Genomic DNA, 27,220 nt, shown 5'->3' with positions numbered 1-27,220 from the left:
TAATTGTGAATACTAGAGTTCATGTTACTCGATAAATAAGAATGAGTCCACTCGCTTAGCAGACCACTCATCTTGCAGGCCTGACTGCTTGATGCCACAGTATGAGCAAGGCATGTGGGTGCCTCTCAATGGGACTTAACATCTGAGGTCATCAGTCCGCTAGACTTAGAACTACTTAAACCTAACTAACTTAAGGACATCACACATATCCATGCCCGAGGCAGGATTAGAACCTGCGACAGTTGCAGCAGCGCGGTTCCGGACTGTAGCGCCTAGAACCATTCGGCCACAGCGGCCGGCTGGTGGATTCGCAGTCAGGGCTTGCTTGTAAACACAGGGCTTCGTCCAGTCTGGAGCGTCTGAAGGTGTTTGGGTTTCTGGAACAAGGGAATGCAGCATGGCGAGGAATGTAGTTTGGAAATTTGTGGTATGGTCTTATGGGATCAAACTGCTGAGGTCATCGGTTCCTAAGCTTACATACTATTTAATCTAACTTAAATTAACTTACGCTAAGGACGCCACACACACCATGCCCGAGGCAGGACTCGAACCTCCGACGGGGAGAGCAGCGCGGACCGTGACAAGATACCTCAGACCGCGCGGCTACCACACGCGGCAGGAATGTAGTGTTATTGGCTGTGGTGTGTTGTCAGTTCCGATAGATATGGAAAATGGTGCTGGCTGTGGTCAGTGCTACCTTGTAGTGCAGCGGATTATGTCTGGTTTGGCTAAACTAAGGTACCAAGGGATCACAGATTAAGACTATGGTGCGGCTACTGTCGAGGTGTTGTTCTTGGAATTCGCTTTGGTTCAAATGGCTCTGAGCACTATGGGACTCAACTGCTGTGGTCATAAGTCCCCTAGAACTTAGAACTACTTAAACCTAACTAACCTAAGGACATCACACACATCCATGCCCGAGGCAGGATTCGAACCTGCGACCGTAGCAGTCGCACGGTTCCGGACTGCGCGCCTAGAACCGCGAGACCACCGCGGCCGGCGGAATTCGCTTTATTTTATTGTTTTTATTTATTGTGCAAAGTAGGGGACGACTTGGGCTAGTGTATTCCAGCGCTGATCTTTGCTCCCTTGTTGACTACTTGTGTAGCGTTAGTTAGAGTGTTGGCTTTGATTGCGGGTATTTTAAGTTTTAGTGTTGTGGACTAGGACTAGTTTTGTGTCTGTTGTCTTACTTTTACTGCTGTGTTCTTATTATCTGGATAATATTTCCTGCCCCGTTTAATATAAAATTGGTGAAATTCAAAGGGACAGGTTATTTTATCACGTGTTCTATTGCGTTACATGTTACGTTTGGTATTTTGGTAAATTGAGCACTGAATACCTTCCTTCTGTAAGTGCGAGTTGCTGAAACTTGTTAATAAATATATTTACAGCTTGTTAAGGATTCCGGCCCACACATCTCCCAGCCACTTTCCACTCGCACCATTTTCTGCGCCGCAGTCCTTAGTGGGAATATGATGTAATGACACCTGGTTGTTTATAGAAATTGGCAATCCTTATTCATTCAAATAGTGGTCAAATGAACGATTAAATCACCGTCACTTGTAGGTGATAATATTGCTACTTAATGTCTTATTATGTTCATTCCAATAAATTCATAGGTTCGTACATAGAAACGTTAAACAAACATAATCTGTAAAGAGACTATAATTTGACGAAACTTTGTCAAGTTTAGTGGCACAACTCCGACAACGGCTTGCAGTTATATTCATCTAGACATCGTTAAAACCCTAGTTACTACTTCTTTAGGAGAGTAGTAACAGCTGATGTGCTGGCAACAACTACTAAAACAGCGGCAGACAAATGACTTGACATCATCTCAAGAACTACACCGGGGCACGATCAAACAATAAACACTATAAAATCTAAAACGCACCTACAAACTGACCTGTAGGGATACTAAACTGACTTAGTCATTAACAACAGAAATAGGTCACTGGGAAAAGTCTGCCGTTCGTGACGTGCATGGCAATCTTTCCATTGTTCAGTTTTAATTAAAAGTGTAACTTAATTAACACATTAAAGCTTGAAGTGTTCTCACTTTATTGGTATACTTTTAATTATCGTAGAATTATGAGAATCAGTGAATGACAAATAGTGTATTTACACTGATAAGCCAAAACATAATGACCACTGCCCGCCGCGACGTTGGATGCCCTCTGGTGTCGTTGAGGGCACGTGACGCGGGAACAGATGTATGTAAGCGGAGCAGACACGGACGGGAGACCATCCTAGAGATGGTATGGGCTGCAAGTGGGGAAATCCATTGAGATAAGCGACTTTGACAAAGGGCAGATTATTATTACGTAGAGCCTCTGAACGAGTATCTCGAAAACGGCGAAGCTGATGGAATGTTTACGTGCTACCGCCTTGAGCATCTACGGAAAGATGAAGAAGGACTGTGAAACTACTACTAGGCGCTAAATGGCTGGATATCGACAACTCTACAAAGAACATGAGTTTCGGAGGCTTGTCTGTCCAGTAAAGTAGGATAGATGGTGATCTGCGGCATCTCTGGCGAAAGACACAAATCTGGTTCACGCACCAGTGTTTCGGAGCACATTGTTCATCTACATTGTTCATCTACATTGTTGAATGTGGAGCTCCGCAGCAGACTCCTCCTTCGTGTTCACATGCTGACCGAACGTCATCGTCACTTATGGGATTCGACCGTCGATCAATGGAAACGCTTCGGGTCTTCGGGTGAACCACTTTTGCTACACTAGATCAATGGTAGTGGTCTCTACAAACGCCGTCATCGAGGTGAACGGTGACTCGTAACGCCCAAAACGCAACTGGCGCAGGCCGCTGGAAGCATTATTATGCTATGGGAGACATTCTCCTGCGCGTTCATGGGACCTGTGGTGGTAATCACAGACGCGCTGACAACTGCGAGCCACCTGCATCCCTTCATGCTTGATGTCTTCCACGGCGATGTCATCTTTCAGTTCTATAACTGACTGTGCCACAGTGTTTGGTGGTGTTAGAAGCATTATACTGAACTCATGTTGATGTCTCGGCGACCGGATTCGCCTGATCTATGACACTATCGGGCGCTATCACTGCCCACCACGATCAGCAGGCCGTTCATGCGAATTTCGTGACCTGTGTGTACACATCTAATGCCACGTATCTCCACAAACCTACCAACAAATCGTCGGATCTCTGATACGCAGTATCAGCGACGTATTTCATTACAAAGACGGACAAACAAACAATTAAGCAGGTGGTCATTATGTTTTGACTCATCAGTGTATCTATCTATATCTACATCTACATCGATAGTCTGCAAATCACATTCAAGTGTCTGACTACCTTCACAATTCTCTATTATTCCAATCTCGTATAGCGCGCGTAAAGAATGAACACCTCTATCTTTCCGTACGAGCTCTGATTTCCCTTATTTTATCGTGGTGATCGTTGCTCCCTATGTAGGTCGGTGTCAACAAAATATTTTCGCAGTCTTGTACGTACCTCCACGAAAGTGTGTTATTTCTACAAACCAGCTCAATGAATATTTACTTTACGCCATCAAGCACTGTAAAAATCAACTCTGAGAATAATCAGAATTACATTTACGTTCTGTTTATACACACTCTCAACTCCGTGCCGCTTCATCGTACTTTAAAATGGCAGTGATGTCTAACCCATTCCTTCCTCACACGCAATTCAACAACAAATAACAATGTTCAACATAATTTAAAGTTCTCTACCTGGAATTCGCGTAACTCGTATGGTTTAAGGAAAACTTTCGTTCCTAGCTTAGCAGATGGACTCATATTCCGACGTTTATCTTCGGTTCAGCTGACATCTTTCCACACCGTGGCCAGAAAAGAGAGATGGGGATGATTCATATTTCTTAATTTAATTACTGGATAATTGTTTCTGTTCTCCCTAGAAATAGCCTGCAACACAAATACGTTTTCTGAAAGAACTCACAAATTCACAATCTGTCTTCTAACTTTTAAACGAAAACTTTCAGTTATATTTATGGATAATTCTTGGGCATTTGATGTACTTGAATAATGCAGCATGTTGTGTTCAGTAGTTCAGCAAACCATTCAACTAACGTAGTTTCTACAGAAAATTTGTTGCAGGATAAAAGACATTTCTCACCTATTTCACATTCAAAAGGAGTACCGCTATGGGACATATTATTTCTTTGCCCATGTAGCGTATTCCGATACTGTTTATTGATTTCAACCTGAAAACAACGTTATCGTAAATAGGGCCAAAACATAATTTTCAAGTTTCTCTTAAACTAGATATTTTAATTTTTGCACAATCTTTTGGAAATCTTTCGTTCCAAATTGTATACAGATTAAGTTTCTGGCAGCAGTAGATGTATAATCTTTACATAGCAACAGAAACACGCTTAATCGCCCGATAAAAAATCCTGTCAGAGCACCGTACACACGAGCGAAATATCGCTGGATATCTAAGCATACCAATGTCGCCCGTAATCAGGTGCCATTTTTGATCCCACCACACGTGAGCGATTTATCAGTGCAATCAGTATTTCGTAAGCGACGGCGTTGTGAAGTTCCGTTGCGACCAGGGAGGCTGGGGTCGCGTTGTTGGCAGGAGGCAGGGGACACACTGAGCATGAATGGTGCAGTATGTGCATGGAGGCGACAGTGACACAGTGGTGTCTGCAATAACATTTATTTATCATACTGAATTTAAATAGTTATTAAATGCTTTTACATAGGCAGCTAGGCTTGAGCATGTGCGACAATGAAGTGCTAAGGCCCCGTCAGTGAATCATGACATGGCAGCCGGCCGCTGTGGCCGAGCGGTTCTAGGCGTTTCAGTGCGGAGCCGCGCTGCTGTTACGGCCGCAGGTTCGAATGCTGCCTCGGGCATGGATGCCTGTGATGTTCTTAGATTAGTTAGGTTTAAGTTGTACTAAGTCTATGGGACTGATGACGTCAGATGTTAAGTCCCATAGTGCTTGGAGCCATTTGAACCATGATATGGCCGCCACGGGTCAGTGCGCCACAGCCGCGTGCTGTGCTGGCAGCAAGGGGATGAGAAAGTGTTTCCCGCCCAGACGTTCTACAGTACAGTGCCGCTCCCACCTGAGCACTGTCGTAGACAGCCCATTGTGTGCTCAGATTAGGAGAGCCGACTGTGGTCCAAGTTGTCAGCTGTCATTAAGACTAGGACCTGGTCATCCACTACGCATCAGTTAAGACTGTAGAAGATGCTCACGAGTCAGCCAGGCGGCTGCACGAACACACCACTCCTGATCTATATATGTTGATAACAGCTTGCAGATCATCTAAGATGGAATGTGATAGTTGAACGTTAATACTTCTTTGCAAAGTTGACCAATGATTTAGCTGTGGTCTGCACACACAAACTCTGAATCTGATATATTACTATCGCGAGTAGCAATAAGGGAACAGTTGTTGAGGAGAAGTCGGAAGTGATCGCTTGCAGCCAGCGGCTGGTAGAATCTGCGCAACATTAGAGGTGGCAGCCCGCCGGGATCGTGTTAGTAACGCCGGAGGTGAGTTCGGTATTGTGGTGTGCGTACTGTAAGACCTTCAGTACACACGCCATCAGATTATTTGACTTGTCGCTCCAACAAAGTAGGCGAGCGTCAGCAATATGCCTCGTGGTCTTATAGTGGCGTGTTTATCTTCTGCCATTAGGTCAGACGATAGAAATGCCACTTGCACCCTTAGAGTAGCAGATTGACGGTGACCAACTTTAAACAGAACTTGAGTAATTTTCACACACATTTATTAAAATAATAACAAGCATAAAAATTACTTAACTTGGTTCTGAATGATATTTACAATTGACAATCTGAAGTTCCTTTGGTATTGGTACGTTAATCTTGTTCTCACATATATCTCTGATACTTGACAAAAGTGTCTATAAATTTATCTTCATGGCTATGTATAGGAATATGGTAATCTTATTAGGCGCAGACTGAAACTTGACTATAGACCGGTACAGACAAATGTAGAACTCGTACAGACTAATGCAGACTGGTACAGACTGGTGCAGACAAATGTAGACTGACCAATCGGAGGTCTGTACACTTGTTTTAATACCTCGCGCGTTCATATATCACTGCGCGAGTGTGATCCGCGAGGAGAAAAGGTTCTACGTTAGCAGCAATGTCATCGGCTGCGTTACATATCAATATGCGGATCGGCGGAAGCAGAATTTGGTCAGTCTCTATGGCAGCGCCATCTCGTAGTGCGGAGACGGACAAGCGCTGCGCCTGCGCTGTTGTGCTTAGCGGGGCGCGGTCTAGTGGGAAAGTTGTGTACACGCTGACTACGCGGAACTATGTACACAAGAGGTATAAATACAAGTTTTTTGGCAACTTGCCTTTTCGTTACACGTAAATGTTGCTTGTTTCCGCACTGGAGGGATTTTGTCATATTTGTGTATGCACACACTGAGAGTAATATTCGTGTCTTTGTTGTGGCCAGATATGTGTTTATTGAGTATAGAAATTGTGGAATAATTAAAGTCTGTGTAAAATTTGTCTGTGTTTAAATAACCTATTTTGCGAATATAGTAAATTAAAGTGTTCATTAGTGAACTGTAAAATTACTACTGGTTCACAAAAGGATTTAAATCTCAAACAACACACAAAATGTAAAGTGGATGTAGGTGCCAAGGAATAACTGGTGAAATTACACACAATTTTCAAATGTTTCAAATGGCTCTGAGCACTATCAGACTTAACTTCTAAGGTCATCAGTCCCCTAGAACTTAGAACTACTCAAACCCAACTAACCTAAGGACATCACACACATCCATGCCTGAGGCAGGATTCGAACCTGCGACCGTAGCGGTCGCGCGGTTCCAGACTTTAGCGCCTAGAACCGCTCGGCCACCACGGCCGGCACATAATTTTCAGTAATTCTCTTTATTCAAATTTTGTACAAGACTAAACGATATTAAAAAAAACCACCAATCATTTAACAAATAATTCACAATTTACGATAGGAAAGGACTTTTGAATTATTAAATTATTATAAAAAATTTGACGTCAGTAAATGGCAAGTACAGGCAAACAATTTAACGTATACAACACGACGCTGTATAATATTTGAAGCTCAGCTAAATTACAGGTGAATTTCACTCCATTCATTAAATGGCGCCGAATCGAATTTGTCAGCAACATATAAAGACAATCCTGTTTACAAAAGTTCTCAAAATAGAAACACCAAAATGCTTGAGTCATGCACACGGGGGGACACTCACAGTTAATAACATCAACATTTCTGAAATAGCAGGCCGCGGTGGTCTCGCGGTCCTAGGCGCGCAGTCAGGAACCGTGCGACTGCTACGGTCGCAGGTTCGAATCCTGCCTCGGGCATGGATGTGTGTGATGTCCTTAGGTTAGTTAGGTTTAAGTAGTTCTAAGTTCTAGGGGACTGATGACCACAGCAGTTGAGTCCCATAGTGCTCAGAGCCATTTCAACCATTTTCTGAAATATATAAAAAACAAATTTTACAAATTTGTGCCAGTTAACTTACGGCAAACACACACGCTCGCCAGGTAGGACTTGCGAACTTTTACAACATTCTACTTTCAAGGCAACAATTTCTATGCGTAATAAAATGGCAAACTTTTGCCTGTCAAGAAAATTCACTAATAACCAACTACCTCTATAAAGCACATAAGCACGTTGAGTAAAAGCCTTAAAAGGTATTGAATTGGAAAAACACACAACAGTTTTTGCTAACTAGAAACAATATAAAAAATCCTCTATCGCGTGCATTAACAACCGTGCTTGATTACAGCCAAAAATATATAAACACAAATTTACGTAAGTTACAGCTTCCAGATGAGCAGGAACTCGTTATGCAATTGACTAGTTCTTACCACGAAGCAAAAGAAATTTTTCTTCTTTCTTAGAGTACTTTTACATGTGAGTCTAGTAATACTAGTTATGGCAGGCGAGAGTGTGGATCAGGTCTTAGTGTCTTGCATTTTAAACAGTACAGTCATTGGTGCCTTAGACTTTCACAGCCATGGCAGAGGCTAAAAGTCGAATAAACCCGTAGGTAAGCTGGGAGGGGAAGGAACCAATCCGAACCACAGATTTACTCTGACTCCCCCTTTCATCCTCAAAAGGGGACAAACTGACCACCCTTTCTAATATTACCACCTTCCCGCCGATGGGCAGACGATAATGAATGGCTGGTATAATTAACAAGAATAAGTAAATTGAATTCAGTTAAATTTTATAAAATCTGCTAACAATCAATACTTAACTTCTGGTGCGTTAAGACTCCCAGGACTGAACCAACGGAGCACCTCCAAATGTTCTGCCGAGCCGCCCGCTACCAGCCGTTTCAACGGACGCAGGAAGGCGTGCCAGTTTTCAGAACCTCCTCGCCGGTCGACAGCATGCGGCCGAACTGCAGATTAGGCCCCTTGCGGACCCACGCTCAGGAAGATCCTTTCGCGACGAGCAGTTAACGCCCCATACCACGGAGCCGCTGCTCGCGTCGCTTACGCTGATGCCGCGGTCTGCATGCTGTCCCTCTTGCACCGGCAGATATCGCTTCTTGATTACTCGACTGCCAGCTCTCCACGAGAGCCCATACAGCCACTTCACAAACCCACGCGAACAGCCCACTTTTCTTCTTTCCCGCTAGAGGGAGACACCCAAGCCTTCAATTGTGAGAACGGGGCCACCGCCAGAAAACGGAGGGTGACTGCTTCACGCTACGCGCTGAGGCGCGCTTTTCAAAGCTAACTTTATTACGGCCCAATTGGTTTCTTTCTTTCTTTTTTTACACCGTTTAAGGCTGGTTGGCCATGCCCCTCTTGATCATTTAATCTCTCTATACAAAAAAATATGGCAATCTTGTTCCAATTATCATGACCATGCATTGCACACTGCATGGATCGCAGTACTGCTTTTGAGATATTTTTATCATGTTGCTGATCACACAGTTGCAACGGCAGGATGAGGTAGTTGTCCATTGAGTACAGGAGCATTGCGGGACAGTTGCGAGTAGTTGTTTGAGAAAACTTTAAAACTCACAGTCAGATACTTGAGAATTGATTTCTTAATGAATTTCAGCTGAACAAACAATAATCACAAACAGACACGAGTTCAGTAGTAATTACGAATCAGTTTCCCCTTGAAGGGGGGTTGTTAGGCCAGGCCATATTCCAGTTTTCTCTTCATCTCTGATGTTCCAGTAGACAAAAATAAGAGACCATGGCTGTGTTATGCATCAGTTTGGCCGCGTCTCGTTGTTAAGCCAGGAAGCAGGCAGACCATCATCGATCAGTCTTCCATGGTTCTTGCGATACAGACAGAATGGCAGCACGACTGAACGTCTCTTTGAGCTACGAAAGCCTCGTTATTTAAAGGGGTGAAACCGTGTCCGAGAGGTGTCGGCTCTGTGTGAAGACATTTGCCCTCGTTTATTAGTCTCGTCAGCGCCTCTTCCCTCACAATGCTAACTGAGTAATTATTCTGGGTCGCTGAGCTCAGGTCCTTCTGCCTAAGACTGACTTGGCAGTGGCGCTCTGATACTGAAATTATGAAGTGTTACTTCACATTACCCTGTTATGTAGCACTCCAGCTCCTTCGCATTTCCACTTTCCTTCCTCGGAGGTTGTAAGGCAATGCTCACCTGGTGCCCTGAATTCCGTTACGTGGGCGGTAACTGTAATTCTGACTAGCACATCTCTGCCTTAGCTCGTCTGGTAGAAATTCTGAATATTTAAGATTACAGAGTATTATTGTTCTTCCGTGAAAGATTCCTCCGTTGTTTCTAAAATTTCTTCCCGAATTTTTCCTTTGATTCTCCTCTGCAATAAACTCACAGACACCCACGCCCGGGTTCCCGCGTTCGATTCCCGGCGGGGTCAGGGATTTTCTCTGCCTCTTGATGACTGGGTGTTGTGTGATGTCCTTAGGTTAGTTAGGTTTAAGTAGTTCTAAGTTCTAGGGGACTGATGACCATAGATGTTAAGTCCCATAGTGCTCAGAGCCAAACTCACAGACATGTCCGAAAGAACACACATCACATATACAATAAAGAGCCAAAGAAAGTAATGCACTTTATTAACAGCATGTAAGGCGCCCACGAGCATGCAGAGGTGCCACAACACGGTTGGTATGGACTCGATTAACGTCTGAAGTAGTGCTGGAGGGAATTAACACCATGAATGCCACAGGGCTGACCATAATTCCGTGAGAGTACGAGGGGACGGAGATCTCTTCTGAACAGCGCGTTGCAAGGTATCCCGGATATGCTCAATTAGATTCCTGCGGAAGGGTTTAAACTCCGAATAGTGTTCCTGGAGTTAGTCTAAAACAGCTCTGGAGCTGTGGGGTGTCGCACTGTCCTGCTGGAATTGCCCAAGTCCATCAGAATCCACAATGGACGTGAATGGATTCAGATGATCAGACGGGATGCTTACGTACATGTCACTTGTCAGAGCCGTATCTAGACGTATCAGGGGTCCCATATCACTCCAACTGCACACGCCCCACACCATTACCGAGCCTCCACGAGCCTGAACAGTGAGTGCCCTGCTGACTTGTAGGGTCCATGGATTGATGCGGTTGTCTCCATACCCGTGCATGTCCATCCGCTCGATGCAATTTGAAACGAGACTCGTCCGACCAGGCAACCCAAAGCGAGGCATAAAGCTTTGAGTCGTGCAGTCATCAATGGTACACGAGAGGTTCTTCGGCTTCGAAAGCCCATATTGATAATGTTTCGTTGAATGGTTCGCACGCTGACACTTGTTGCTGGCCCAGCATTTAAATTTGCTGCAATTTGCGGAAAGTCTGCACTTCGTTAACGTTGAATGATTCTCTTCAGTCGTCGTTGGTCCCGTTCTTGCAGGATCTTTTACCGACCGCAGCAAAGTCGGAGATTTGATATTTTACCGGGTTCCTGATATTCACGGTGCACTTGTGAAACGGTAGTACGAAAAAATCTCCTGTTCATTGCTGCCTCAGAGATACTGTGTCCCATCGCTCGTGCACCGACTATAGCACCACGTTCAAGCTCACTTAAATCTTGATAACCTGCCATTGTAGCAGCAGAAACAGATCAAACAACTGCGCCAGGCACTTGTCTTATATAGGCGTTTCCGACACCAGCGCCCTATTCTGCCGGTTTAAATATCTCTGTATTTGAATACGCATGCCAATACCAGTTTCTTTAGCGCTTCAGTGTATAAATAAGGTGAGGACGACTAACTATTGATCACTGCAGAGCATATGCACACCGCGCTCGAAATCTCACAGGAATTGGTGAAGCTGTACGATTACCGACGATAATGGATAATTGTATGGATAAGTTGAAAATTAGGATCTGATGGGGGGCGTGCTACGGTAGACCGTGCAGTTCTGATGACAACTGTGCCCGGATGGCACATCCATCAGCGCATCTGCCTAGTAAGTAGTAAGCTGTCCAGCACAAATTTTCAACTTCCGCAGCGATCTAAACCAATGCACGGTGGCCGCTAATGTCATTAGTTCCTTTGTGTCTTGACTGATTCATAACGATCGAAATTGTGTCTCTTCTTTCAGATATACCTGAAAGAACAGACACCACATGTATTAATGGGGTGAGGATGGGATGCACAGCATACTCGAACGCTCATTGATGTCAGAGAAACGCTTCGAGTAATGAGGAAAATCGCCAATGGTCACTACAATAGTAGAGTGAGGATGTGAACAAGTTGAGAAATAGATCTGACCGGAGACGTGCTAGGGTAGTCTGTGTAGTTGCGAGGACCAGTGTGTCCGGATGGTGCACTGGTCAGTGTATCTTCCTAGTAAGCAGGAAACCCGGGTTCGCATCTTGGTTTGGCACAAATTTCCAACTTTCCTCACTGATTTCACTCAGTGCCCACTGGCAGCGAAGGTCATGTCTTAATTGTCGTACGTTTGATTCATAAACACAAACTACATACTGCAGACATTGCATGGGGGCTTAATTAAATATATATGATTGAAAATGATTTTTTGTTTTTAGTATGTCCGATTACGCAAGTCTCGTAAACGGTTGGCCCTGACTAGTACTATTACGCTATCTGACTGCAACAAACAATGTAAGAAAATTTTCGTATAAACACAGTTAATTAATTAAGTCCCCAGCAACTATAAAACCTACAACACCAATAAGCACAAGAGTAACTGTTCTGTATGTGGGAGTGTGACTCAACGTCCACATCTGGCACGGTTCTTTTCCAACAAGATAAGAATTTTTAAATACCAACTATGCTGACGTGACAAAAGAAAATTAGAAAACTATAATTACGCAAGAAAACCAGAATTCACTCTAATACAAGAACACAAGCCAGATGCTTTGTTGACTGAACCTGTAGTGACGCATTATTTCAGACACACAATTAATAAAAGAACATTGTAGATTTTACCTTCATATATTGGCGAAATGCACTCATTACAATAACATCTGCTATCTCTCCCATCAAATAACTGCATAAAACATGGAACAACACTCTTTACTACCACATCTCACTCCGACTTCACGACAAGCAGTGCCCACTAGCACATCTCGGTACGAACTCTTAACACACACTGTCCTCTCCGATCTCCTAACAAGCACTGACTGCTACGATCACATAACTAGCACTGACTGCCATGAGCTCTTAACACGCACTGTGGAGGCGGCTTAATAGTACTCTTTGGCGCAATCTCTGGCGCAGTGGCACAGTGTAGCCACCTTTCATATGCCCCTCCTCCACAGGCCAGAATTTGATGGTATTTTTGCCAGCATTGGTGGTGAAAATGCCACCAAATTCGTCCAGAAAAATACAGACAAAAATAAAAGATAATATTAATACCTAAATATCACATAATTAGTTAAAATTTTGGCTTTGCACTGACCTTTTACTAACCTAATATATAAAGTACAGTAAGCAATACAACTTCTTTTCATGCATGTGGCTTTACATAATAGTTTACACAATACACAAAAAATCTGTTTATACAAATGTTCCCATAAAATGCTTTCAATGATTAGTTTATACAAACAAAAAAAAAAAAAGACACTAACAGGTGACATCTTTTCAGTAGAAGCAGTTCATCAGTTGCACCCATTAAAGTTTAGCAGGTACACCCAGCAACAAGTCACATTAGTTCAGTAGAAGCAATCCATCAGAGGTACCCAGCAATGTTGAGTAGGTGCAGACAGCAACAAGTGACTTCATTTCAGTAAAAACAGTTCATCAGTTGCACCCAGCAATGTTGAGAGCAGGTGCAGACACCAACAAGTGACACCATTTCAGTAGAAGCAGTCCATCAGAGGCACCCAGCAATGTTGAGTAGGTGCAGACAGCAACAAGTGACTTCATTTCAGTAAAAACAGTTCATCAGTTGCACCCAGAAATGTTGAGAGCAGGGGCAGACACCAACAAGTGACACCATTTCAGTAGAAGCAGTCCATCAGAGGCACCCAGCAATGTTGAGTAGGTCCAGACAGCAACAAGTGACTTCATTTCAGTAAAAACAGTTCATCAGTTGCACCCAGCAATGTTGAGAGCAGGTGCAGACACCAACAAGTGACCATCATTTCAGCAGAAGCAGTTCCATCTGTGGCACCCAGTAAAGTTGCAGAGGTACACACAGCAACAAGTCACATTAGTTCAGTAGAAGCAGACCATCAGTGGCACCCAGCAATATTGAGAGCAGGTGCAGACACCAACAAGTGACACCATTTCAGTAGAAGCAGTCCATTAGTGGCATCAGCAATGTTGATCAGGTGCAGACAGCAAGAAGTAACATCATTTCAGTAGAAGCAGTCCATTAGTGGCATCAGCAATGTTGATCAGGTGCACACAGCAACAGGGGACATCTTTTCAGTAGAAGCAGTCCATTAGTTGCACCCAGCAATGTTGAGTAGGTGCAGACAGCAACAAGTCACATCTCTCAGCAGAAGCAGTTCCATAAAATTCACTAGCACTGATCACACTGTTCATCAGAGTTTATGAGCACAAATTAAACATGTCCTAGTGGCACCAATCATGTTGAAAAGTGCAGGTAACAGTTCAGAATATTTATCTTCACTAATCAGACAGTTCAGGCATGAACAATAGTTTGAATGCACATACAAATGCTTTTACAGTAATATATAAATCATAACAAACACACAAATGATATCAGATAATTGTCCTATTAACTATTACAATACACAAATACCAGTAAACCTATAATACTTATGGGTGTCAGTGCAAGCCACTACAAACAAATAAAATAATATTTAGGAGATAGGTGGGTAGGATTAGTAAAAGAAAACACACAGAACACACTCACTCATCTCTCATCCACATTAAGTACTACTGTGTAACTGAATAGTGTTAATTGTGTAAATGTAATTCTGTCAAAATCTGATGTTCTTCATGTGTATCAAGTAGTAGTGGCAGCAATGTATAACAGTCAATAATAGTTAGGTCAACGTCATAGTCATCATGTCAAGACCAATGTTTGCCAAGCCAGATCAAATGTACTGTTGTTGAACAACTGTCAGTGAGCCAAAATATGCAATTACTTCCTCTCTCCAAAAAAAAGTATATACTGCTTAGTGATTTAACAAAGTGTGTATAGACTATCTTCCTTCTATTTTAGTGTTCTAGTCTGCTATCTTCATCCTCCTTGTTCCATAAGACCAACAAAAAAAAAAAAATATGCTCCTCACTTACTTTACCTCTTATACACCAAAACTCCAACAATCATCAGCTTCACACAATCTCAATAATACCTCAATAATACCTCTTCAATACGTCTTATCATCAATATCATTTACCTTACCTCTTGTCCATAAAAACTCCAATAATCATCAACTTCATATACTCTCAATACCTCAATAATACGTCGATAAATATAAACCTCAGCACCAATATCATTTCACTTCCAACACAACTCTTTCCTCTAGTCAGTCTCCTCGAACAAGTACAGATAAAATCCTAATGCAACTTCAATTCAGCATCCCATACAATCCGAAGACACAGTGTCCACACACAACCTCTGTGTAATCCATCTGACCCAAATTTTCTACTCATTATAAATTATAAGATACATTTTGGTTCCTTGTCCATCATTAAATAAAAGAAATGCATACCTGACCTCTAACAGACTTAGTTCGAATAACTCTCAGTAATTAAGAACGATTACGGAGTGTGAATGATCATAATATTTCACAGTGTGTACACCACTTCAAGAATCATAGCAGAAGCAAACATGTGGAGTATTTCTTGTGTCAAGTGTCACTTCCTATTTCAATTGCTCACGAAAATGCAGTGTAATAACTATTAATGGTCTAAACCTAGTATTGGTATGTCATGTCGTTAGCTTCCTTCCTATTAGCATAAATGTATACAGCTTCCATAAAACCTCAGCTCATGTGACTTCTATGACTCTCTTGTACTAATGTCGTTCGTCGAATTATAGCAGTTAATTTTCTTATCTTAAAAATATAAGGCACTGAGCGTAAGCAAAACAAGCAATAACGAGTAAATATACCAGTAGAGAACAGAATGTCAACAAGTGGATGCAGCTCAAATCCTACAACGAGGCTCTGCCAAGTGAACAATCTATAATTAATCCATAGTGTGACCTAAACTCTATGTTTATACACAGTATATCAGCATTTCTATATACCAAATTAAAGAGTAGTTATGACGACAAAACAGAAACGTGTAAATATGCAATCCACACGCATAGCAGCAAACATATGTTATCTAACATAATAAACAGGTCATTAGCATCATATCAGCATAAGCAAATAAGTGTTCATATGTAATCTTAATAAGTAAACATGAAGGCGCAAGCAGATAAATCACAAAGTATAACTTACATACCTACACATATCAGCACAATAAATCAGGTTACAACTATAATTTAAATAAATAAGCACAGCAGGCACATAATTAAAAAAAATGTGACATCAGTGAAAAAGCAGTGCAGCCAAGCCATGCATAATATACACAAGTTACAACCCAGTTCATTAATAATCATTGTCAAAATCAGTTAACGTACGCAAGCACGTCGCTTCACAAGTAAATTCATAGAACATGAAATTAGCACAAAGTATGAATCACGTAATCGCGAGCAGCAAATTACGTCTAAAGTACGTACCTAAGTGGAAATATGTTACCTGAAAATGAACTCAATTAATAGTTACCCTTTTTTAGTTTATTACTTTCTTCTTCGAAATTACATTCTTCCTGAAATTTTCTCGATAGCAAGTCGTCTTAACGTCGGACACGCACAGAATTTACCTGAAGTTCTTAAATATTTTATAGAACCGTATCCTGCAAAATACTGAATGTTAATAACAGAATTCATCAAGTCACTATAGCTTTATACTGAATTTAGTCGGAGAAATTAGACTGTGTGTTTGTTTACGGCTGTCAGTGCATTCGCACTGAGCGCTCGATCAGCTGTAGGCGCGTGACGTAGGAAGCAATTGTTCGCGGTCAACGACTGCCTTGTGCGGCGCGCAGACTTGACTGTTGCTTTGAGTATGTGCCGCCGCCAAAACACAGCGCGGTATCCTTGTACTCTCCGCATGTTTACATGTAGCTGTTAGTTCTCCAAAGTATGTCATTCCACAAAAATTTTTACGTTAGATATATGATGTATTCCCTTAGAGCGTCGAGATTTAAGAGTTTCTACTTCGACAGTGTTATCATGAATAATTTTACGAATTCTATATGGACCGTTATAAAGCAGAAAAAATTTGCGACACAAGCCTTTTCCTTTGTGAGACAAACGGTGGGACTTAATTAATACCTTTTGACCAACTGAAAAAGTTTTTAAACGACCAGGACGTTTCGCTGATTTCTCTCTTCTAGCAGCCGCAGCTGCAATATTTTGCAGAGCCAGGTTGACAACTTCAGAATGCCGCAGTTTCCGTGAAGGCGGAAAAGGAACGATTTCAGATATGCGATTTGTCGGTGCTTTATTTTTTAATACCAGTGTAGGCGGTAAAGAAGTTGAGTCATTAGGAAGTTCATTCAGAATGTTTTGAAAAATATGAAGATACTGATCCCAAGTTCTGTGATTCTGATGACAATAAAGTCGACATAATTTATTGATTTCCTTCATCCATCTCTCTGAAGCGTTAGATTGAGGGTGAAAAAGTGAAATGAAAATTGGTTTGATTTTACGACGGTGTAGAGTACGAAGCCAAATTTTAGAACGAAACTGTGATCCATTATCTGATATAACCTTATCAACGTGACCAACTTCTTTAAGAAAATGTTTGATGAAAGCGTTAGATACTGAACGAGCTGTTGCTTTGCGTAAAGGTGTAAAACACACATATTTTGACGTCAACTCCACTGCTACGAAAATGTACGCAAAACCATTAATAGAACGAACCACTGGACCAAACAAATCGACTGCAGCCATCTCCTTTAATTTCGCTGGAATGACAGGAAACAACGGTGCTCTGTGAGAAATCGTTGGAGGCTTAGCCATTTGACATAATTTGCATTTGGCAAGAACAGATCGAATACGTTTTTCCATATTACTGAAGTAACAATTTTCTCGTAATTTGTGAAAGCATTTTCGGGGACCAAAGTGTGCATAACTGAAATGCGTATACCAAATCAATTTATTGACCCACTCATCAGGAATACAAACTAACCAAACGGAGTTGTCGACCGATTTTCGTTTAAAAAGAATGTCATTGCGAACTAGATAATGCTGTCTAATCGCTACGCTTTCCTTTCTCCTCCACTTCTCCTGAATGTCCTTCCAGATTGGATCCTTATTTTGCTCCTTAGCGATATCCTGGAGCGAAGACGAAATAAAGTTCTCAAACGCAACACCTTGAATATACATCAAACAATAATTGTTTTCCTTGTAGTCCTCTTCAGCACTTTGTTTCAAACCCGTAGGTGCACGTGATAAAGCATCGGCAACAATATTTGAAGAACCCTGTATGTAAACAATACTAAAGTCAAATTCCTGTAGGTACAACGCCCATCGTGACAATCTGCCATGAGTTAATTTTGTTGACATAAGAAATTCCAGAGCTCGATGATCTGTGTAAACCTTAGTATGTCTGCCAAACAAAAATGTACGAAATTTTGTGAAAGCCCGAACAACAGCCAAAGCTTCAAGTTCCGTAATCGAATAATTCTTTTCGGATTTAGAGAGAACGCGACTTCCAAATGCAATAGTCTTCTGTACTACAACGCCGTTTTCTTCTATCTCTTGAAATAAATGTGCACCTAGGCCTTTGTATGATGAGTCCGTCGCCAAACAAAATTCTTTAGATAAATCCGGATGTGAAAGAAGTGGAGCAGCAACTAAAGCATCACGAAGCTGTTCAAATTCTGACGGAGCTTCCTCATCCCAACACCAATTAGATTTCTTTCCGGATAGTTCACATAAACGAGGTGTGGCCAAATCGTCCAATTTAACAAAGCGTCTAAGAAAATTACAGACACCAAGGAAACTACTAACATCACGTTTTGTAGTAGGAACAGCATAATTACGAATAGCGTCTAGTTTCTCTGGATCAGGGAGAATACCTTCTGTAGAAATAATGTGACCGAGAAATTTCACCTGAGAACGACCAAATTCAGATTCTTCCAAGTTTACTGTAATGCCAACTTTTGCAAAGATACGTAATAATGAGTCCAAAATTTTGTTGTGCTCACTCCAAGAATGTTTAGCAATAAGAATGTCGTCAACATATGAAGTAATATTGTCACGAAGATAAACAGGTAAAATTTCATTTAAGCTACGAATGAATGCTGCTGAAGATACTGTAAGTCCAAACGGTAATTTCCGAAGTCACTTTTGGGTACATTAGTCAAATCCGGTTATTGTTTAATTACTCACTAGATAGATTGATAGTCGAAGAGTTGGTTTGACAGATGCAAAGAATAGTAAAAGAGTAGGTAGCGGTACAGAAAACTAAAAGAGAAATAGCACCACTACAGCTCGGGGCCCTATGCTCGCTACCGCACATATTCACTTAGAGTAGTGAATCCCCTGAGGACATTAATAGCTGCACATAATTTCCAGTTTGTGACTTAGTGGCACATCTGGCGGAAGTGCGTACGTAAATTGATCTAACCATGCACATGAATGTATGTCATTCTTAGAATTGCGGAAGATCTTAAATTTCCGGACAGTCAAAAAGTGTTTATAATCAAAGTTTTCGCCTCGTGGCGACAGAGACCTACCGCGTCTGTCCCAGTCCGAATGTCGATTATTGTAAAGTTCGCGCGCCTGGCGCTCTTTTGTTGCTTCTCGTAAATGAAACAAATTATTTTCTTCATACCCCTCTGCTATCTGTGATTCTAAATTTCTTCTGCTATCTTTTCCTACAATTTCGCCTTCGATCTGCTTGACTTGCTTTCGTAATGCCTCAAATTCCCTTTTCACGCGTTCATTAAATTTTCCCTGATTTTCAACATGCTTATTTATGTTCTGATACTCTTCGGTTTCTGCAAATGGTAATGGAGCTGTATCATCCGAATCTCTGTCCCCATGTAAACTAAGATTTGTCAGTTTATCTGAAATTTCCTCCACTCTTCCCGATAAGTCACCAAATTGTTCTTTCTGTTTATTTACGTCTTCCGTAAGTGTCGCGACTCGGGTTTCAGTATTGTCACATTTGGTAGCTAGCTGTTCATATTGTTGTGTTAGGTTATTTAATCTGTCATTTGGTACGGATCCTTCGATTCTCTCAAATATTTCTTCCTTATCCTTTGCACGTTGTAAATTTAACTCTGAAAAATTCTGTACTATCACGCGATCTCTTTCTTCCTGTTCTCTATCCTGTTCCCTTTGTCTGATTTCTACTGCAATTAATCTATTATTGTGAGAATTCAGGATCGGTTGTACTTCTTCCCTGATTTCTTTCTTTAATTCATCTTTCATATTTTTGAAACATGTCCCTATTCTTGAATCTAACCGTGTTTCCAAAGTTCCCATCTCTGTTTTAATTGTTCCAATCTCTGTTTTTAATTCAGATCCAAACCGTGTTTCCATTGTTCCCATATGAGTTTTAATTTCAGATCGCAAAGTTCCCATCTGTGTTTCCATTGTTTCCATTCGTGTTACCATTGTTCCCATTTGTGATCCCTGTGAGTCTAACCGTGTTTCCATACGTGCTCCCAAATTTAATATAGCACTCATCAACTGCTCCATATTAAATTGTTCAGAATTCTTTTCGCCCCTAACATTTCCCACAAAACTAACTTCCTTCTGCATAGCCATAAGGCTATCTGTGTTCGATACTATTCCAGAATCTTCTGTCATTAATCTCGTATTCTGTAAATTTTCTGATTGAGAAAAACCTTGAACTGGTTCCGGACTGTCTTCCCGACTTATTAAATTGTTTTCCACTTCATTATCCATCATGCTGTTTTCCTCTGTTGGCGAGTTCGCCATGTCAACAATTTCGTCATTCTCACTATCCATCATTTTTGCCTTTTTCATAGATCGCGTAATCATTTGCAAAACATACAAAGAATTCGTCACTGTACGAAAATTACACACGGTGACTCTTTATCTCAACAATACCATTCAAATGCAATGACTCCCTCAAACACGATCAATCGAACAATTGAAATAATTGCACTAAATTGTCAAACCCGTTGACAAGACAACAAATTTAATTCTGAGAAAAAATACCATTAGAAGAATGACAATTACCAAATCTACACATGCAAAATAGACTACAATTACTAACTACAAATTACTACAACAATACTACAGTCTACAATTTTCACAATCAGAAGAATCCAAGGGACGATCCGAAGCAGCGGTCGCCACGTGCATGGGGGCTTATTTAAATATATATGATTGAAAATGATTTTTTGTTTTTAGTATGTCCGATTACGCAAGTCTCGTAAACGGTTGGCCCTGACTAGTACTATTACGCTATCTGACTGCAACAAACAATGTAAGAAAATTTTCGTAAACACAGTTAATTAATTAAGTCCCCAGCAACTATAAAACCTACAACACCAATAAGCACAAGAGTAACTGTTCTGTATGTGGGAGTGTGACTCAACGTCCACATCTGGCACGGTTCTTTTCCAACAAGATAAGAATTTTTAAATACCAACTGTGCTGACGTGACAAAAGAAAATTAGAAAACTATAATTACGCAAGAAAACCAGATTCACTCTAATACAAGAACACAAGCCAGATGCTTTGTTGACTGAACCTGTAGTGACGCATTATTTCAGACACACAATTAATAAAAGAACATTGTAGATTTTACCTTCATATATTGGCGAAATGCACTCATTACAATAACATCTGCTATCTCTCCCATCAAATAACTGCATAAAACATGGAACAACACTCTTTACTACCACATCTCACTCCGACTTCACGACAAGCAGTGCCCACTAGCACATCTCGGTACGAACTCTTAACACACACTGTCCTCTCCGATCTCCTAACAAGCACTGACTGCTACGATCACATAACTAGCACTGACTGCCATGAGCTCTTAACACGCACTGTGGAGGCGGCTTAATAGTACTCTTTGGCGCAATCTCTGGCGCAGTGGCACAGTGTAGCCACCTTTCAACATGTAGCCCAGTCACTATGCTGGCTATCAGCACAGTAACTCAACACTTCAGAGAAGGCCCTTTGAAATCGTTCCACTCTTCCATTGATTTCTGGATACAGTGGGTTTGTCCACAATTTCTGGATATGAACTACGCCATCAAGTCTTAGACAAAACTTGTACCCTGATCCATAAATAAGTTTGAGGCAACCCACCAAAGCATGAGCTACTGTACTATCCCGTTGACCGGGATGTGCCACCCTAGCCAAGAACCTTGATACATGATGTAAAATTTTCAGTACTTGTTTATTTCCAGCAGGTGTCCCACTACAGTGTGTTAAGACGCCAACTTCAAACATTTGAAAGCGTTCAGAGTCCACTGGTAATCTTTACAAAGCGAGTTTTTGATAATTGAGGTCAGCTCTTTCTGTACAAGGTACCTAGTCATTCACATGCTGCTCAACATCAGACCTTCTTGTTCTCAACTTCTTCTCTATTCGTCTGTTCACTGCTCGGCATCCCTTATGGCCCGACAACACATAGTCATGCACTTGTCACAATATTTCGTCTTTGAGTGCTGCCGGAACTATTATGGGTGGTACCAGAAAACAAAATAGACTCTCCTCAAGCTACAACACTCTTCCCAGCTGTAAAGCTTTCAAAGTCCGGCTTTCATTAAATATATTTATGTTACTCGAATTTTGCAAGTTAATCACTGATCTAACGTAACTGCTGTAGTGAGTTTCTTTTTCAGTACAGCGCTACACAACACAATGCAGACACGAGTGGTTACAGTATTCCTTTTCGAGCGCATACACTCTTTACAGTAGTGGGTCTGTGAGAATAGAGTTACCAGTAAAATTCGTATCGGTACTGACACCTCCCAATTGGACAGTAAGCAGGTTCGGTTTCTAGTGCCAAAGGAACAACGGCCGTTATGCGCATCTTATACCTCACCGTGCCGAAGATACTTTCTTAGAACGCCGGACACGTGCTCTCAAAATAGCTGCAGGTACTGTTTGCTCATTCCTTGCAGCTGCAGAGTAGAAAACAGCACTGACGCAAATTGACAAGACGTGTATTACCGGGGCTGGTGTTGTCCCTGGGCGGCAGTTGATTGACGTCTTTAGACGGGGTTAGCTGCCACAGACGGCGTCTCCCTGGCGCTCCCTGGGGATGCCCCTGCCCCTCCCTCCTCCATCCTCTCCCGGGCCCCTTGCCCCTCGGCGTTTTATTTTTCCCGTGACGCGCAATTCTTGGCGCGTACGTCGCAGGACGTGCCCCGCCTAGCAGGCGTCAGATACGCCCGTGCTGGGGGCGATGCGGTGCTCGCCGGACTTCAAACCGCGCACAATGGACCGGTAGCGGCAACAGCACCCCGTTTGGAGAAAGCGACGGGACCTTACTGGTGCGCCATTGTTGGATCAGGGCTTGTGCCGCCTATTGGATGTGTGAGGAAACACGGAAAAATTCTAATGCCGTCTACTGACTAGGGACAGCAACAAACGACCGGTTAAGACCGATACCGGTGTTTCTCTTCTGAATAACGTCAGAGACAGCAAAGGTCTTGGAGGAGCAGTTGAACGGAATGGACAGTGTCTTGAAAGGAGCATATAAGATTAAGGTCAAAAAAAGCGAAAAGAGGATAATGGAATGTAGTCGAATTAGGTCAGGTGATGCTGACGGGATTAGATTAGCAAATGAGACACTTAAAGTAGTAAAGGAGTTTTGCTATTTGGGTAGCAAAATAACTGATGATGGTCGAAGTAGAGAGGATATAAAATGTAGACTGGCAATGGCAAGGAAAGCGCTTCTGAAGAAGAGAAATTTGTTAATATCGAGTATTGATATAAGTATCAGGAAGTCGTTTCTGAAAGTATTTGTACGGAGTGTAGCCATGTATGGAAGTAGAACATGGACGATAAATGGTTTGGACAAGAAGAGAATAGATGCTTTCGAAATTTGGTGCTACAGAAGAATGCTGAAGATTAGATGGGTAGATCACATAACTAATGAGGAGGTATTGAACAGAAATGGGGAGGAGTTTGTGGCACAACTTGACAAGAAGAAGGAACCGGTTGGTAGGACATGTTCTGAGGCATCAAGGGATCAGAAATTTAGCATTTGAGGGCAGCGTGGAGGGTAAAAATCGTAGAGGGAGACCAAGAGATGGATACACTAAGCAGATTCAGAAGGATGTAGGTTGCAGTAAGTACTGAGAGATGAAGAAGCTTGCACAGGATAGAGTAGCATGGAGAGCTGCATCAAACCAGTCTCAGGACTGAAGACCACAACAACAATAACAACCGCTGCTTGCTCGGTCTCGATTATGACGGGTCTTTTTTTTATTTTTTACAAATAATTGGGTAATTGAAAATGGAATTCCGCATTCTGCAAGACTTTTTTTTTTTTATTTTTACACAGCCATATATCAGCACTTGTTGGGCTGTGTAGTAGACCAAAAACTACCAGCAAAAACATCCAAAGCTTCATGTCAGAACGAAAATAAATAAATAAACCCGTTGGAGTTAGCACGAACAGCGCTGAAAACAAAACTTTTAATGTGACTTGCGTAAGGCGGAATTCCTCTCCAGCTTTCTTGGCAGGCATGGAATTAAGAACAACAGCGGCATTCACAAGAGGATTAATGACTGGATAATAATACGGGGATATTAGTTTCTCATAGCAGCTGTGGCATCTGCGTCTCCTTCGAGTTGACACGACTCGGTGGTGATGGTTACCCTAGTCGGTATGACGTGGAACGGCATCCGTCGCTCACGACAACGCCACCCTGTAACTAGTAGAAAAGCACAAACTCCTCTTGTGGTTTTCTTTTGTTGTGAGTCCGCGACAGACTCTTCAGCTTGCGCGAACTGGCTAACTGTAGTTCGTTTTTGTATTATGCCCTGTTAGGTAAGGGATGTTGAACATTAATAATATAAAGTCTTGAATCTTCAATTCATCACCCAAGTCGTGGCCAAATTATGGAATTGCAAGGATGTTAAGTTGATAAATTGTTATTCCGTCGTCAAGACGTCGCTACGTCGCGTGTTCAATAACTACACGACGTAATTCCAGGGATAACATGTACTTAAGCAATGTTTAGAATGCGTTGTAATCTTGGGACAAATCGACGATTGTTCACTGTTTAAAATCATAGATTCACTTTTCACTTCATAATATTGTAATAGTAAAATAATTGTCACTAATACACTTAATAACGTCTATCAATTATGTAGGCGACACGAAGAATTGAAGTTTGATCCAATTTTAGTGTCCCTTGTAATTCTTCGTGTTGGAGTTTATATGTTACCTACTCGAGACTAATAATTGTTTTTCTGTCGGCGATCTTTCTTTTTCAATGTCGTTCAATGTTCGTGCTTATTCAGTATCACGAAGGCACGAAGGCTAAGTCCCATTACAGATTTCACACCATTTAACTTCGTCGCGAATCTCAGTATCCCGTTATCTTGCTAATGGCAAAGATGACTTTGCTTCAGTATGACTTCTGAATAATGGTTCAATCTATATCGCAAAACTTTCAAACTTCCGAGTAGCTTAAAACAATCTAGTAGCACTCACATACATGCTACGATCGCAATAGTACTAGAGAGCGACTAGACAGCAACTGAAGCTAACATTTCCATTTCCGAGTTACATTGTAGTCACATCGAACTTTCTTTTCGCTGCGGCTACAACTCTCTTCTATGGTAAATGTTATCTTTGCCCAGTTTACCATCTGGGCCTTAACCTTCGTTATTAATAATTTTGCTATTCTTTCTTTGATGTTTTTTTTTTGCGTATACTATCATTTTCTTTCATTCCGCCTCTATTTCACGATAAATATTATTATTCACGTGACATTCCTGTTTATCAAATTATCACAAGTGTAAATTTTGTCGTCAGTAGCTGCTGTCACTGTCAGGATGACTAACTTTCCTACTTCTTTTACAACAAAGGGTTGTTTATTACATCACTCAATCTTCAGGCCACAAGTGGTCCATCGGGACCATCCGACCGCCGTGTCATCCTCGGCTGAGGATGCGGGTGGGAGGGGCGTGTGTTCAGGACACCGCTCTCCCGGTCGTTATGATGGTTTTCTATGACCGGAGCCGCTACTATTCGGTCGAGTAGCTCCTCAGTTGGCATCACGAGGCTGAGTGCACCCCGAAAAATTTCAACAATGCATGGCGGCCCGGATGGTCATTCATCCAAGTGCCGGCCACGCCGACAGCGCGTAACTGCGGTGATCTGACGGGAACCGGTGTATCCACTGCCGCAAGGCCGTTGTCCGTTGTTTATCAGGGTTTATGTAATTGTGGTGTTACACAGCAGTGCTGAAATGTTTTGTTTTTAGCTAAAGCGTTTCTAGACACGAGCCATATTTATTCGAAAAATCCCCATTTCTCTGAGATATTGCGTTATTACAGAAAGTGGGAAAAGCGATCAGTGCTATTTTATTTACAACGCCGACAGTTCGAAACTAGCAACAAACATATGGCAGAAAGATCGTTACAGCATTGTTGAGACAATAATGTCCATGTGGCGTGGCCTGCTATCGGTACGTATATACGTGGAGCGTGTAACACTTGTCCCTACCTGGTCTACACGGTAGTTCTTCGCTGTCATCCTTGGACATCGGTTGTATTGCAGAATAGCACTTCCCTAGTTTGCAAATATTTTACAAGGTGTTGTAGCAATGAAATTCAGTGCTCCACTTGCTTTGAAAGACTAAAAACGGGAGGAGCACAATAAACATACGACATCATATAAGGATAAGACGTCCACAATGTGTCTTGGAAGAGAATGTGAATTTGCTTGATGAGCCTATAATGTTGTTGACATGTTATAAACTTTGAATAATACATGAAACCTGAATTTTGTGGTTGCTTCGAAGTGAAAAATTCATACCACCAAACTGTTATGAAGAAAGAAAGTCATCATCCTTGACCTTTCGCTCCAGCTGTCGCCTCCCCTTCCTTCTTCGCCTTCACTATCTTTGCTGGAGACACTCACATCGCTTTCTGCCACAGCCTCGACACCACATCGATCGAGATCTCCTACTACTTCGTATTCATCAGATTTTTGCATTCTTTGTTCGAAGTTGGCAGAGAAATACGATTTTTAATTACGATGAAAATTTTCTTTGGTGATGCACGCATGTCCAGAGGAACTATGCATCGCAGTTCAGAATAACATAGGCACTGCAATATCGTATGTATCTTCCGATGTCGAGCACGCGACTTTAAAGTAAAATTTCTCTGCTGTTCTGGAATATAAAATAATAATGGATGTACTAATACAGGCTATAGACGCATGGCTGACGACATATGGAAGTTAAGGTGTGGCGATCACCCGTGCATGGACAGCCAAATGATAAAGCTCCCGCTTGCGATTGGGGGAACTCCGGGATCGAGTCCCGGCCCTGCACAAATCTTCACTGTCGTCATTCCATTCTACAGTTGATAGCTGTCCATATTCTCAGTTGTAGTAGTTACCGCAGTGCGTGTTCCTTTTGTCATGCATGCATGCCCTTACGAACTTCGCATCGTAATTCATAATAACACAGGCACTACAACATCGTGTAGAATACATTACAGAGCCATCGTCAAACTTCAAAGCTTTTATTTGTTCTCCCGTAACTTTAATTCCTCCTACAGATTTTTCT

The sequence above is a fragment of the Schistocerca americana genome, chromosome 2 (genome assembly GCF_021461395.2).
Source record: "Schistocerca americana isolate TAMUIC-IGC-003095 chromosome 2, iqSchAmer2.1, whole genome shotgun sequence".
Classification (NCBI taxonomy): domain Eukaryota; kingdom Metazoa; phylum Arthropoda; class Insecta; order Orthoptera; family Acrididae; genus Schistocerca; species Schistocerca americana.
The sequence above is the reverse complement of the archived record's forward strand: the minus strand, read 5'-3'. Positions refer to the sequence as shown.